This window comes from Canis aureus, chromosome 11, assembly GCF_053574225.1.
Source record: "Canis aureus isolate CA01 chromosome 11, VMU_Caureus_v.1.0, whole genome shotgun sequence".
NCBI classification, from domain to species: domain Eukaryota; kingdom Metazoa; phylum Chordata; class Mammalia; order Carnivora; family Canidae; genus Canis; species Canis aureus.
The window spans coordinates 59,919,813-59,934,001 of NC_135621.1; the positions used below are offsets into that span (position 1 = coordinate 59,919,813).

Consider the following 14,189-nt stretch of genomic DNA (forward strand, 5'->3'; position numbering starts at 1 on the left):
AGATTTATCTCATTTAAGCCATCTGAAATTCTGCATGCATCGTACCCCAGTAGGATCGTTTGAGTTGTATTCACAAAAATCTATGCTTCATTTTACTTCAATTTACCCAACATTTAATGAGTGAGCATCAAACATATGTAAGGTATGATATATGGCATATGCATGGCACAGCCCCTGTTCGCGAGGACTGACTTACCATCTGGTGACATGAGAATAAACTTGCTGTAAAATTGCCATTTGAAAAGTAGAAACAATGCTAGTAACTTAATGCAAATTGTGTTTTGGGTGAAATGAATTTTTGTAGAATATTTCATTTGCCCCTTTACTCCCATTCAGTCGCGCTCCGTGACCCTGAGGCCCAACCCAGGCCATGTGCTGGCCCTTCACACTTACCCCCTTTCCAGCATCCACTGTCCTAGCTCCTCTGGCAATGAGGAAAGACCTAATGAAATCAACTACCCATACTCTCGTTCAGTAGGTATTTAGTGAACATCTGCCACATGATGTGCTGGAGAGTTTTGGAGTACTTTGAAGCTAAGAGGAGACAGCTGTGCATGAGCCTAGTTTCACTGTGATGATGAAATTTCACATGCCTGGGAGAGGAATAGGATTGTAGAGGAAATTTGAGAGGGTCAGTGGAGGTGTGTGCTAATTTCCTGTAGCTCTGCAGTGACCCCTCCTGTATGGTAAACTGATTCTTTTTGTCTTGATTAAGGTTTGGATAACTGAAGGGTAGGTTATTCAGAATTAACCTAATACTGATTTTGGATTTTTAAAAAGAGTTTGGTATGACAAGGAGTGCATCAGATAATTGGGGGGGTTATTTCAAACAGAACAATGAGACTTGCTCATAAAGATTTGTCTCATCCTTTCCTATAACTAATTGCTAGAAATGTCTCTTTCAGTCTACTTTAAAATTGGCTTTTACTCAACTGTCCGTGTTTTATAAGTTTTTTTTTTTTTTTTTCCTACATGAGAAGCCAGGGTTGGGCCATTAGGTACTGCTGGATAAGCTGGTGTAACTCAGTTGCCCCCCAGGTAATCAAGAGTTGTCTTCACCTCACTGGGAGATGCTCATCCCCAGTGGTGGCCATCAATAAACAATCCACACATCGCTAAGGGTTCATTAAATTCTCTGTGGTATCTGGTAAGTAGCAGCAGTTGTATTTGTGAGAGACCACAGCAGGGTCAGACCTTATGTTCAAAGTAAGGTTGAGGCAGGACATCACTGTCTCTTCTCAGTTTTGTGCTTTCCCATGGAGTCCTCACAGGCAAGCTCCATAGCACAGAGAATGTCCATCTGATTGATGCCAGCAGAGTAGCTCACAAATAGGAGATTTAAATGCTCAGCCATGTGCCTCTAAACAGGGCATTTGGTTTGCCCACTTCTTGCCCCACTGGATCATTCCATTACTTAGGCAAAGTATAACTACAGCTTCAATTACCTTGCTTGGAAAATAAGAGGCGCCTCAGAACATTTGTTTTTTCAAGACCACTTAAAGCGTTGATTAACAAAGAGACCAGCAGGGACCAAATGAATACTTAGTTCAGAATAGCACTAGGAATACTGCAAGCAGCACAAAGCAAGTGAAAGTACTTAATCAGAGCGTGTAAAACTTGACCTTTCCTGGGCACTGTGACATCTTGTACAGAAATGCAGTATAATCCAGCGGCACAGACTTCCTCCAGGTAGCCTGGCGCCCTCAGGGATCGCTAAAGTCCTGATGCGGGAGGAGAGTTGATGTCCTGGACTTCTCCGTCTTGCATTCCACACACACCTACAGAGAGCTTCTAGGTAGTATTAGGCTCTGTAACTACTAAGACTTGATTAAGATACAAATTCTTCTTTTAAACTTGGAAGAATGTTTGGGGATAGGTAGTATAAAATTCTTTTTGAGTTTTGTTCCTTTTGGCAAAGCAGCCTGTGTGATTGAATCAGGACAGGATCTTGAAGTGGACAGTGAGTTCCCTGATCCCTCCCCACACTCTGCCTGCCTCTTCAGGTTTGCGGGGTGATGATGCTCTGAGGTTGCCCTAGCCGGATAACCCCAAGTATGTTCTCCTAAGTTTGCACTTTAGCGGTATCTGGGGCTTGTCCTGTGGAGGTGCAACCTGGTGTGAAGGTGTATGCGAACGTGTGTTCTTGACAGTGAGAGAGTATACCTGTGCGGATGGGAGCAATTCATGTCGAAAAGCAATGAGTGGGACGGTGTAGACACTTTAGTAGCCTCCTTCCTGCAGTAGAGTTTGGCTCTTGAAGACTGTGAACTGATTCATTCTCCCTTTACAATGGGGTAAACAGAATAATTTATGAGGGACTCCTTCTCAGCCCTTTTCCCCCAGTTTATTTTTATCTCCTCCAACTTACAAATTAAAACACTGGACTGCTTAGCACTTGAATCCTGGATGCTCTTCCCCTCTCTGATTCCCCTCGTTCCCTGGGTGGTTGCATCTGGTCTCACATGTGTATACAGCCCTATATCGGGTCTCTGCTCTTGACTTTTATCTATAACCTTCACCTCCCTCCAGAACTTCAGACTTTGATATCTGCTTCTTTACTATCCAGGAGGTTTTCTAATTTAACACGTCCCAAACCAAACTTATAATATCCTCATCCCTATAAAATCTGCTTTTCTCTCCTCTTGATCAGCCAGTCATAGATAGTAATATTATGTTTTTCATTTCCCAGAGCAGGAACCTGGGTCACCCGTGACTCACATCTTATTGACCTCTGAATTTTCATATCCTAATGCCCGCAAGCCCTATTGGCTCTGCTTTCAGAAGCTACCCAGCATCTACCCTCTGCTCTCCCCACCCCTCCACCAGCACTCCAGGCTCAGGTGCCATTTTTTGTCCCTGGGATCATTACATCAGCTTCCTAACTGGGGTCCCTGCTGGTACCCTTGCTCCCGCTGCCCTTCACACAGCACCCAGAGCGGTCTTCTCTTCACAGCCATCCTGACTGCTTCCCTCTTACAGGCTGAAAGCAGAAGTTCTGATGGGACTGAAGAGGCAGGCCTTCTGTGATCTGGTGCCCATAGCTCTGTGACCTTCCCTCCTGGCAGGCTTCCCCTCCCTCCTCTCCAGGCCATCCTTGCTTTTTTTTTTTTTTTTTTTTTTAAAGATTTTATTTATTTATTCATGAGAGACACAGAGAGAGAGAGGCAGAGACACAGGCAGAGGGAGAAGCAGGCTCCATGTAGGGAGCCCAGTATGGGACTCGATCCCCGGTCTCCAGGATCAGGCCCTGGGCTGAAGGAGGCACTAAGTCTTGCTCTTCAGTCACACCCTGGATGCAAGCTTTGCCTCAGGGCTTTTGCATGTGCTGCTGCCTCTGTCTTCCAGCTTCAGGTACTTTGCTTGATTAGGCCCTTATAAATTCAGATCTCTGATAAAATGTCACCTCTTTAAGGTGACCTTCCTGAATCTGCCAGTATAAAATAACACAATAATAACCTTCTCCTCCTAGAGTTACTTCTGCCCTCTTTATTTTTTTTCCCCCATAGCACGTACTACTATAAGACTTAACCAGAGTGCCACTGGGGGCTGGGGGTAGAGTGGGGGAAAGCGCAGGTAACCATTGCTCATGGATGCCACTGGCAATCCCAAGGAGTAGGGAGCAGGAAAGGGAGAAAGGAGGCCTTGACAAAGGAAGGACAAGCACTAGAAAGAAAAGCTGTACTTCCTTGTGCTGCCTCTTTGCTCCTCCTGTCAAAGTTCCCTCACTTGAACACACTTACTAGGGTAATCTCTTCTGTGGAGAACCGTTTTCACAACACAGCTACTAGCCAAGATTAATCCTGATTTCTTTGAAAAGAATTGAAGAAAGCCTTGAAATCTACAAACTAGCATTCATGGGTTGGATTTTCAGTCTTAAATGGGTTAACAACTTCCTGACTCCTGTTACACCAGCTTCTCTGTCCCTGCTGTCAGTCACCCACTTACGGCCCTGACCCTTAGTGGTATCTTCTTCATTAAGAATTACTAGCACTTTGTACAAATGAGGATGTTTAAAATATATTAGCAGTTAATGAAGGCTTCTCTAATGCCGATATACGAAGAACAAGATGGCAGGCCATTAACGTCAGGCGTCCGGCAGGCAGTGGAGCATGTTTGGCTATGCAGAAAAAGTAAGTGGCTGTAAGACCTATTCCCTACTGAGAGCAAGTTCTTTGAAGACTGTTTTATTTGTGAATCTTCATGTGCTTGCACACATGAAGACAACCTTGTCTTTTTTTTTTTTTAACATGCCATGTAGAGCAAGTGTAGTATATAATTATGGACCATGAAATATGTTCATGGGCTTGGTTTGTGGTATTTCCAACTGAGAAGTAGAAGCTGTTCTAAAATGGAACAATTTTCACTGGCCCTAAAAATAGAGATCAACTTCTCCACCCCCTAGACCCCACTTTCTTGCCAGTTCTCACCATCCCTGGCCAAGGCTACAGAACAGGATTCAAGCCAGCTCCCTGGGCAGAGCTCGTTAACAACCAGTATTGCTATTTCTGATGCCTTTTTTTTTTTTTTTTTAGACACAAAAACTCAAATCTGTGAAAAGATTGATGAAACCCATGGGGAATGGTAATGTTTCAAGTGCCTTTTTACATATATGGTCCATACCTAAGTAATTTTAACCTGTTTTTATCCATATACTTTTTGGATTCTTCTTCAAAAAGGTCATTGTTGTGTTCATCACAGTGCCTAGGCCCTTGAGTTCATTCTGACTGAGACCAGATGGGATGTGGCTCTGCCTGCTAGAAACCAGGGTGAGCTGGGTGGGAGGTGGGGGTTGGCTTTTGAGCAGGTTTATTGAGTGCTCTCAACCCTCATAAAGCATTAAACTGGCTATGTTAACCTCAGAAGGCAACCACATAGACCCATATTTCACTAGGAACACTAGAGAGCTAGATTTCGTATAATTCAGGACTATTTTGAACACCCCTCCCCTCAATTACACTTATAAACCTAATAGCCAATATCTAACTTATAGAATTTAGGAACATCGGGCATTTCTCCTTGAACACAATTTAGAGGAAAAGGCTAAATGGGCAGTGGAAATAGCTAGTGATGTCTGGTGTGAAGTTGCCTAGCTTTAGGAAGCCTATGCCAATTATTTTTCTTAAAATTAATTTCAAAGGTAGACCTCTTAGACTTTCTCTGTCTTCTGTGTGATGGCTAAATGATGCCCTTGAAACTTAACATACAAAATAGAGAAAGTCTAAATTTTGCTTTTAAAACATTTTAGGTTGTTGTATATTATTAGAAGACTTACATGAGCTCTTCAGGTTAATACCAGGTTAAGTTTCCGAGTTGCTGGGGCTTCCACATATGTATCAGGAATGCTATTCATTTACCCTATGGAGTGTTGAAGAAAAGGATCTAATATGCAGAGGCAAACCTAGGTTTTGTGGGCCTAAAATGTAAAATTTTGAGGACATCTTAAAGGAAAACAAAAGATTAGGTACAGTGAAATATTTAGAATAGGAAAAGAGATCACAGCAAAGTATATATTTTTAAAAAGTGAAAAATACCATTATCATACAATATCCAGGAAAAGTATGTAATATTTCAATTAAATGTCTCCATTGTCTGTTGTTTGAAAGAATACTTTTGGCTGCATGGTCTTTGATCACTTCATATAAGAGTGATTTTTATTATATTTTCCTTTATTTATTTATTTTTAAGAAAGAACACTAGTGAGGGAAGGGTAGAGGAAAATGGAGAGAGAGAGAATCTCAAACAGGCTCCATGCCTAGTGTGGAGCCCATTGAAGGGCTTGATCTCATGACCCTGAGATCATGACCTGAGCCAAAATCAAATGTTGGTTGCTTAACTAACTGAGCCACCCAGGCGCTCTGATTTTTGTAATATTTTCCATGGAGAAATTAGAAAGATAATTGTTTTTCCCCTCTTAAGATTGATTGGACTTTGCTTTTTATTGCTACTTTAGGAAAATTTTATGGTTTATTAATAATATCATATACATTTTTCAGCATTGCTGTCAAATTGGGAATCTCAATCAAGTTTCTTTCATTGTAAATATCTTTCTGTAAGATTTGGAAGACTTTTCCGTAGACTGATTTCTGGCTCTGAACGTTTATTTCAAGCCTTGTTTTCTCCTCCTCCTTTCTATTTCCTTTTTGGTCCTGAGCAGTTTATTTTGCCATCCCTGTATCTTTGGGTCATGACACAGGGGGAATTAGGACAGGAGCATTCCTAGAAGCCATTTCTCCACCAGGACAGCTAGCAATAACTTACCTCGTATAGAAACCCCTAAGTGGGGACACCTGGGTGGCTCAGTCCATTTAGCATCTGCCTTCGGCTCTGGTCATGATCCTGGAGTCCTGGGATCGAGTCCTGCATCAGGCTCCCTGCTCATGCACTCCCTCTCACTCTTTCTTAAAGTCTTAAAGAAAAAAAAAAAAAAGAGAGACATGTAAGTGTATCCTACTAAAGCTCAATCTACTCCAACTCAACTGTTCCTTAGCAGTGTTCCAAATGTCCATAGATGTTACCACACCCCCTGGCAGGGTGTATGTGCATATGTCTGACAGGGTATATGGAGGAGGAAAACTTGGAGGAGAGAGGAATAGAGGGAAACAATCTTAATGGTAGTTGTAATACATCTCATCTGTGCAGATTTTACAAAGATGTAACTCTGAATGAACACATTGCTAGAGCTCCTCCCAAGTTGTTGGAAGAGGCCCATGCAAGTGAGAGTCCTAAAGCTCAAGCTTTTTTACAATCACAGTAAATCTGCCTTAGCTAATACATATTGATGATTCATCAAATCCATCACCAAGAGTGCTCTCCAGAGAAAGAGTGTGTGGCACTTCCTCTCACCAACTCCTATCCCCAGGGTCACATTCAGTTCTCATCATTTAACGTGTGATTGAAAGTCCCCTTGTGCTTAATTGAGGCTCCCCCTCTCCTCCCCATTAGTACTACCCTCCTCCTCGCTAAAAAGCAACCGGATAGAAAGCTGTTATTTATTTATTTTTAAGTGAGGATATGCAAGTGGTAGGCTGATTCCGGGCACAAGATGGGAGTTAACACCCATTCATTCCCTTGGATTATCTCCGATGATCCATTACCATAAACAGCACTATTAAATTTTCCTTACACATTAGCTTTGCTGGTGATTTTTATTTTATACTCAACATGGGGTATGCATATCTGTCAGTTGGAATGCTATTAGGAGTCTTGTCTGCTAAATGCTTTCTCATAGTAATGGCATTGTCAAGCTAAGAGAGTGGCAGTTTCATTTTGTACAGAAATAGCCTGTCATGTATGCCCCAGCTGTTTTCATTCCACTGCAGGAATTATGAAGATCTTGGCCAGTGAATGTATACATGTACTTATGTCGATCCAGATTGACTGATTTGCACCTTTCTGTTATACTAATTAATATAGGTAGGCTCCAGAAACGTTTAATGATTTATGCGAGTGATTGGAAGTTGACAACTTTAGGAGTTGTGGGAGAATTAGCATCATTTTCTTATGTATTAGTCATATAATGTTGTAATTTAATACCAACAATACCTAAAAAAGTTAGTTCACACTGCTATTAATTCATAAGGTATCTTTGAAGGCTGATATTTTAAAAAGTCCTGGGTAATAGGGTAGAATGTTGCTACTGTTCAGATTTCCAAAGAAAATGTGCTCATAAAATACCAAAGAACAAGAAAAGCTTTGAATGGAATAGTATCCTGGGCAGCCCCAGTGGCTCAGCGGTTTAGCACCACCTTCAGCCTGGGGTGTGATCCTGGAGACCCGGGATCGAGTCCCACGTCGGGTTCCCTGAACGGAGCCTGCTTCTCCCTCTGCCTGTCTCTTTCTCTCTCTCTCTCTGCCATGAATAAATAAATAAAATCTTTAAAAAAATGAATGGAATAGTATCATACATCCCATTTAAACACCTAGGATGAAAAGTAATAGATACTTTGTGGATGCCTGCAATATTATGTCAATTATTGTGTACCCTGGAACAGAGTTAATTTAATTTTCCACTTAAATCAAGAACTAAACCTAGGAGTTATTTTTGTAGTGTTTTTTACAAGTTCCAATTACCTAACCTCCTGTTTTTATGCTTTTGCTATTTTAATGTTATTTTATGTTGTAGTAGGTCTGAAAGATTGGCTTTGTTTGTGTATTTGAAGGTCAAGGGATTTAGAAGCACCCAGAAATCAGCACTAAAGATAAAGGTAATTAACTTAGGAATTCAAGGCAAGCAAATCCGTGTAATGCTTCCCAGGTAGTCCGTGCAGCCCACCACGGGAAAACCACTGAATTTGCTACTTTTTCAGGTCAGCTTTGATGGGATGGGTTTAGTATTTATCACATGCTTGTTCTGTTTCGTGTACTCTATTAACTGATAGTGCTAAATTAATTCCTTAAATCATCACAACTTTTTGAATTAGAATTTAGTATTCTGGCCGTTTTCCCAATGAGGAAGTAGGCTCAAGGAGAGGCAATGACTTGCCCAGGATCCCACAGTGGCAGAGCTGGCATTGAACCCAAGTCTGTCTGGCTCCAGTGTGTAATCTATTACTAGTTTACTCCATCACCTCTCCTATAGGATTTCCTAAGCTGGAGTTAACGAGGCTTGAGTCAGATTTGGGTCGTATGTAGGTCAGTTCTGAGGAGTGTAGATTTTGATCAAGAACTGGTCCTTGGTAGAGATGAGAATAGTTGGAGTAATGAATTACTATTGGACAGAGCACAGTGGGAGAGATGGTTGATGCTGTGTGTGGTTAGGCAAAGCACAGGATTTGATCCAGATGGCTAGGCTATAATGGAGAGGAGCAGACAGGCATCACTGGCTAGGCTGGTAGGGCTGAGATGCCAAAAAGGCAAGAGCACTAACTGGAGTGTGGGAGGCTTTGTATATGAGCCAGAGCTGCTCCCTGCCATATTTTGTGCAGTCTTTTGCTTTTGAGCCACAAACATTACACAGCAGGTATCAGAGGTATGTGGGTGAGTTTCAGGGCAGATGCTGAAGATTGCCTTATAAAGAAGCAATCCAGGGATATCAAGTCCTTTAGTTTCTTCCCTCTCCCTTGCAGGCTGTTCCCAATCCATCATTCTATCCCCAGAGTTTGTACTGATTAGAAGGTCTCTGTTGCTAGATCTCTCCGTGCTAATGGGAGATTAGGAACAGAGATATGGGCAGGCATTTCCTCTGTGTCTGGGAAGGAGAGGAGCCTCATCTTCCGTGAAGGGCTGGGCTGCTTCAGGTACAGCATAAAGGGGCAGAAATCTATCAGATCTTGGCTTTTCTGTCGGTGGCAGGCCCTACCTGGCCTGGTCCTTGCTGTCTGGCAAATGACAGCATTGATGAGGTGAAGGGTAGATTCAGGTTTCTACCGTTTAGATTTGTAAGCTTCCCTCCAGGCTTCTTCTAGATTCTGCCTACAGCAAGAACCTTAGCGGAAAGCTATGAGGCATGGGGGTAGGGACCAGTTGGTGGCATTCATTTCCAAACAGGTTAGCCCGCTGGGTTGTAAGACTAAGATAGTTTGGGGCTTTGGACATAATTTAATATGACAAATTGACCACTTTGCTTTTTCCTTTTCTCTCTCTCTTCCAAAAATACTACCAAACAATAGTAAGCTCATTAAGTGGTATTGATCCCCAAGGCTAAAGAAAATGGGCATCAGTGGGTAATAGACTTTAATAAGGATTTTAGCAAGGTAAAACACAGCAAGAGGAGTGGTGACCAACTTGCAAAACAAAGGAAACTACCACCTACCATCTGGTGGAGGGGTATACTGTCCAAAAGCCAGTAGATTCAACTAATACAGCCTCTAATGGCTGTAGAAGTAGCGAGTACCACAGAAGGTGGCAATGAGATAGGTTCAAAAGCTGCCAAAATATATTTATTCAGAAAGTTCTTAAGGAACAGGGGTGTTTGGGATCCTTGGCTTGGCTCTCCACCTCTCCTCACCAGCCTCCCATCCCTTTTGCTTGGAACTTAACTGGGAAGCTCCACACAGAGGGATATAACATATGGAGCAGAGGGCAAAGCTGAGTCACGGGACCAACAATGAGGAGACTCAGTAATCTGCAAGGTAGGTACTCTTGAGGCAGGAGAGTAGAAAACGAGTGTCTTGAGAAACAGAATGACTCCTGGATGAAAAAATTTCCAGATCTTTATATTTGAGAGCTTCTCAACAAACAAACAAACAAACAAACAACTTCTGTTTGGCTGATTGCCCTTCATTGAAGGCTCCAAGGCAAAGTACCCGGCCCATACATTTCAACCATCCACAGAGATTTTTAGTGCCTCAACTTGTAAATGTGAATATGCAGACAAAGATTACAGAGCATTAGAGGAAAGCTTTCATTGTGGGAGAAAACACTGCTAGGAACAAATTGAAAAAAAAAAAAAAAAGGAAATAAAGAAAATTGAGATAAGAAAATGTCAAAATAACCGTATTTGATATTCCTAAAGAGATTTTGAGGGTACTGCATTTATGAATTAAAAGAATGCTATGAAAAAAAAAAAAAGAATGCTATGAAAAAGGAACAATTAAGGAACAGAAGAGAGGTCTTATTTTTTTTTTTTAATGTTTATTTATTTATGATAGTCACAGAGAGAGAAAGAGAGAGAGGCAGAGACGCAGGCAGAGGGAGATGCAGGCTCCATGCTCCGGGAGCCCGACATGGGATTTGATCCCGGGTCTCCAGGATCGCGCCTTGGGCCAAAGGCAGGCGCCAAACCCCTGGGCCACCCAGGGATCCCAGAAGAGAGGTCTTATAAATATATACTTAGCCAAAATAGATCTAAAGGAAGATTTAGAAGATAACTCTCTAGAAAGTAAATAAAAAGAAAAGTGTGGGAAAGAGGAGATCCATTTGTGAAGGTCAAATCCAATATTCTAGAAAGGCACCATAAAAAAGAGGGCAGGAAATCAACAAAGAAGCATTTAAAAAAAAAAAAAAAAGCTAAAGACCTATGTTTTTTGAACACATCTCCTCTTTCTTGGAAAGTTACTAGAGGAGGTTCTTCAGCAAAATGAATGGATAAGTCAAGGAAGAGGAAGACCTAGCTTCCTTTTCCAGAAAGAATGATGCTGGGGAAAGGAGAAGGGAAGTCCCGAGATAGCAGCTGTGTTGCAGAGCTGGTTCTAGGAGGAGGGTGACTGGGAGGTAATTGTGAAGGACTCCAGGAAAAAAAAAAAAGAGTCGACAGTGTCTGATGTTTGTTATTAGAGGGGGGAGATCTCTTGTCAGGCATATGGCGGGTCTGATGGCAAATAGGAGTGAATGAATTGAAAACTATAGAAAAACCGGCCATTATCACCTGTATAAGTAAAACACAAAGTTAATTAAACATGATCAGAGTAGGTAATACTAAGTTTTCATTTAAATGTTTTTTGCTTAGACTTATCAATCAAATCAGTCGATAAGTCTAAAATAACTATCCTGTATTTCAGTAAGCTCTGTAAATCACCCCAACCCTTGAGGATAACTTGGGAAAGATCTCTGTGTTTTTTTTCCTCTTTGTTCCCTATCCCCAATAAATTGCTTATTTATTCTATATTTTATTCTGTCGTTTTGCTTAACATATATTAGGAAGGGCTCTACAAAGAAAGAGAATCAAAGAGCGTGTGTGTGTGTGTGTGTGTGTGTGTGTGTGTGTGTGTGTTTTATCTATGCACAAACACAGAAAAAGAAATAGAGGTATTTAAGGAACATTTAGGGAGAGGTAGCAAGTCTGCAGTTTATAGGGCTGATCAAGCAGGCTGGAAGTTTTGGTAATGTTGTGAGTTCAAGTTTGAAACGTGGGCAGCCTGAAAGTTTGCAGGCTGCAAACTCGGGCAAAGTTTAGGTTGCGTAGTCTTGAGGCACAATTGCAGCTTGGGAAGCCACCGGCTTTGTTCTAAGGACCTTCACCTGATTGGATCCACACTGTGGAGGATAATCTACTTTACGTAAAGTTGGCTTTGTAAAGATCAGCCACCTCCATAAATACCTTCACAGAAACATCCAGGCTAGTGTTTGATCAAAGTAGTTCAGCCACATTGATATAAGACATTAACCTGTTAAGCATAATCTGTGTCTTAGTCGGTTGGGCTGTCATGACAAAATACCGTAGATGATGTGGCTTAAACAGCAGGAATTTATTTTTCAACATCCAGAAGACTGGAAGTCCGAGATCAAGGTGCCAGCAGGGTTAGATGTTTGGTGAAATCTCTGTCCTTGGACTGCAGAGGTTTACTTTCTCACTGTGTCTTTTTTTTTTTAATATTTTATTTATTTAGTCTTGAGAGACACAGAGAAAGAGAGAGAAAAGAGGCAGAGACACAGGCAGAGGGAGAAGCAGGCTCCATGCAGGGAGCCCAACGTGGAACTCTACCCGGGTCCTCAGGATCACATCCTGGGCTGAAGGTGGCACTAAACTGCTGAGCCACTGGGCTGCCCTCTCACTGTGTCTTTATGTGACCTCTCCTTGGGGATGTGCATGCAGGCAGGGAGAGAAAGACTAAGCCACCTCTCTGGTGTTTCTTTTTATTAGGGCACTAATCCCACTGTGAGTGCCAACCCTTATGACCTCATCTAAACCTTATTATCTCCCAAAGGCCTCATCTTCAGATACCATCACGTTAGTGGTTAAGGTTTCAACATCAGATTTTGGGGAGACACAATTCGCTTGATAGCAAACAAAATATAAATTGGTCTTCCTTCCTGGGAAACAGGGGGCAAAAGTTCATCGTGAACCTTCTGAGTAAAATCGGTCTGTTGTTTTCAGCACCGTTTGCAGGTCTAATTTTGCAATTTTAGGAGAAAAGACTCTGAGGCAGAAAAATTAAGATCTTGTGGGCTAGCCTCATGATGTTTCCTCGTCCTCCATAAGGGTTCTCTTTAAATTTGGCTCAGGAAAAATATTTCACACCTCATCAGTTCAGTGAGATTGATAGCTTGGAGACAATTTCACACTATGTGAAATAGATATAGGGCACCTCCCCTTCTTATATCCCTATTAGGTAAATTTAGAAACTCATTAATTTTTTTTTTTTTACTTAAGCTTTGAATGTAAATGTAGAATTATTCCCAGGAATATGCCAGGATAGTGTTGCAAGGTTACACGCCTAGGAATTCTTTTTTTATTTGGTGCTTTTCATTTCTCTCGCTGGCTCTTGGTACACTGCCTCCCGAAGATGACTGGTTAGTGTCCTGGGCAGTTTTGAAGTCTTAGCATATTTTAGCTTGAAGGCTGATGTACATCTGGACTGCAAATGCAGACCAGCGAGCACTTAAGCAAGCATCAGCCTGCTTCAGCAGCTAACTTTTTTAGCTTCTCGTCAGTGCAAAGAACCCTAAGATCTCAGAATTATTATACAACCCAAGGAGCAGGGACTATAATCTCCAGACTTTCCAAGAGCAGACAAATTCTCAGATACTCTGAGTTGCTAGGTTGTTAGGAGCACAGAGTCCTCTCTTTTTGGCATGCCCTTCTGCCTTCAATGACTTGTTTTGATTCTTTTCATAATAGCAGCCCACGTGAGGAAGCTGGATCCTGGTGCCAAGTTGGAGGATAAAATTATCCTTGGTCTTCCCTGATGGGGAACTTCTACCTGTGTCTTTGATGTCTGGATCCTCAAATTACAAAGTGAGGAAGGACATAAAATTTAAAATCATCTTACATGTTTCCCCATTTTCAGGACATGATTAAACCTTTTAGAGCTGATGGTTGTTTGGTTTTCTCTTAAAAACTGGGAACAGAAAGTCCTCATTTTCTTCCTTAAGAGGTTCTTTTATTATGTTTAACTAAAATCTCTCCTGCTTCAAATTCCTTATTGATTCTCAGAATCCTGGCACTGTAGAATTTTCAAGTTGAAAAGAATTGTTTAGAGGTTGGTTAACCAACAATCTCTCTATATGACAATGGAGACAGAAGAGCATAAAAAATTCATGCAACTTGGGTAAGTCATAGGCAGGATTCAAAGCTGACCTTGCTGTATGATAATTGCCTCATATATTACATTTCAGAATCTTCTGGAAGACTTTCTCAACAGAATCCATATCTTCATTGGTTCATTCATATCTTTGTTCTTTCAGCTGGCATTTATCGAGCACCTTCTATGTACAAGGCACTCTGCCCAGCGCAGGGTGTACTAGCCTCAGTAGGATGAGACTAGACTGTCAGTCTAGTCTGCTGTTTAGTAGCTGCTTCTTAGGAAACA

The 14,189-nt window shown here is 41.7% G+C and overlaps 1 protein-coding gene across 9 annotated transcripts in view; it reads left to right on the forward strand.

The window, feature by feature from the left end:
- The window catches only part of CCDC85A (coiled-coil domain containing 85A), a 189,901-nt gene that overhangs the window by 75,440 nt on the left and 100,272 nt on the right, over positions 1–14,189 (forward strand). The gene's annotated exons all lie outside the window — the stretch shown is intronic.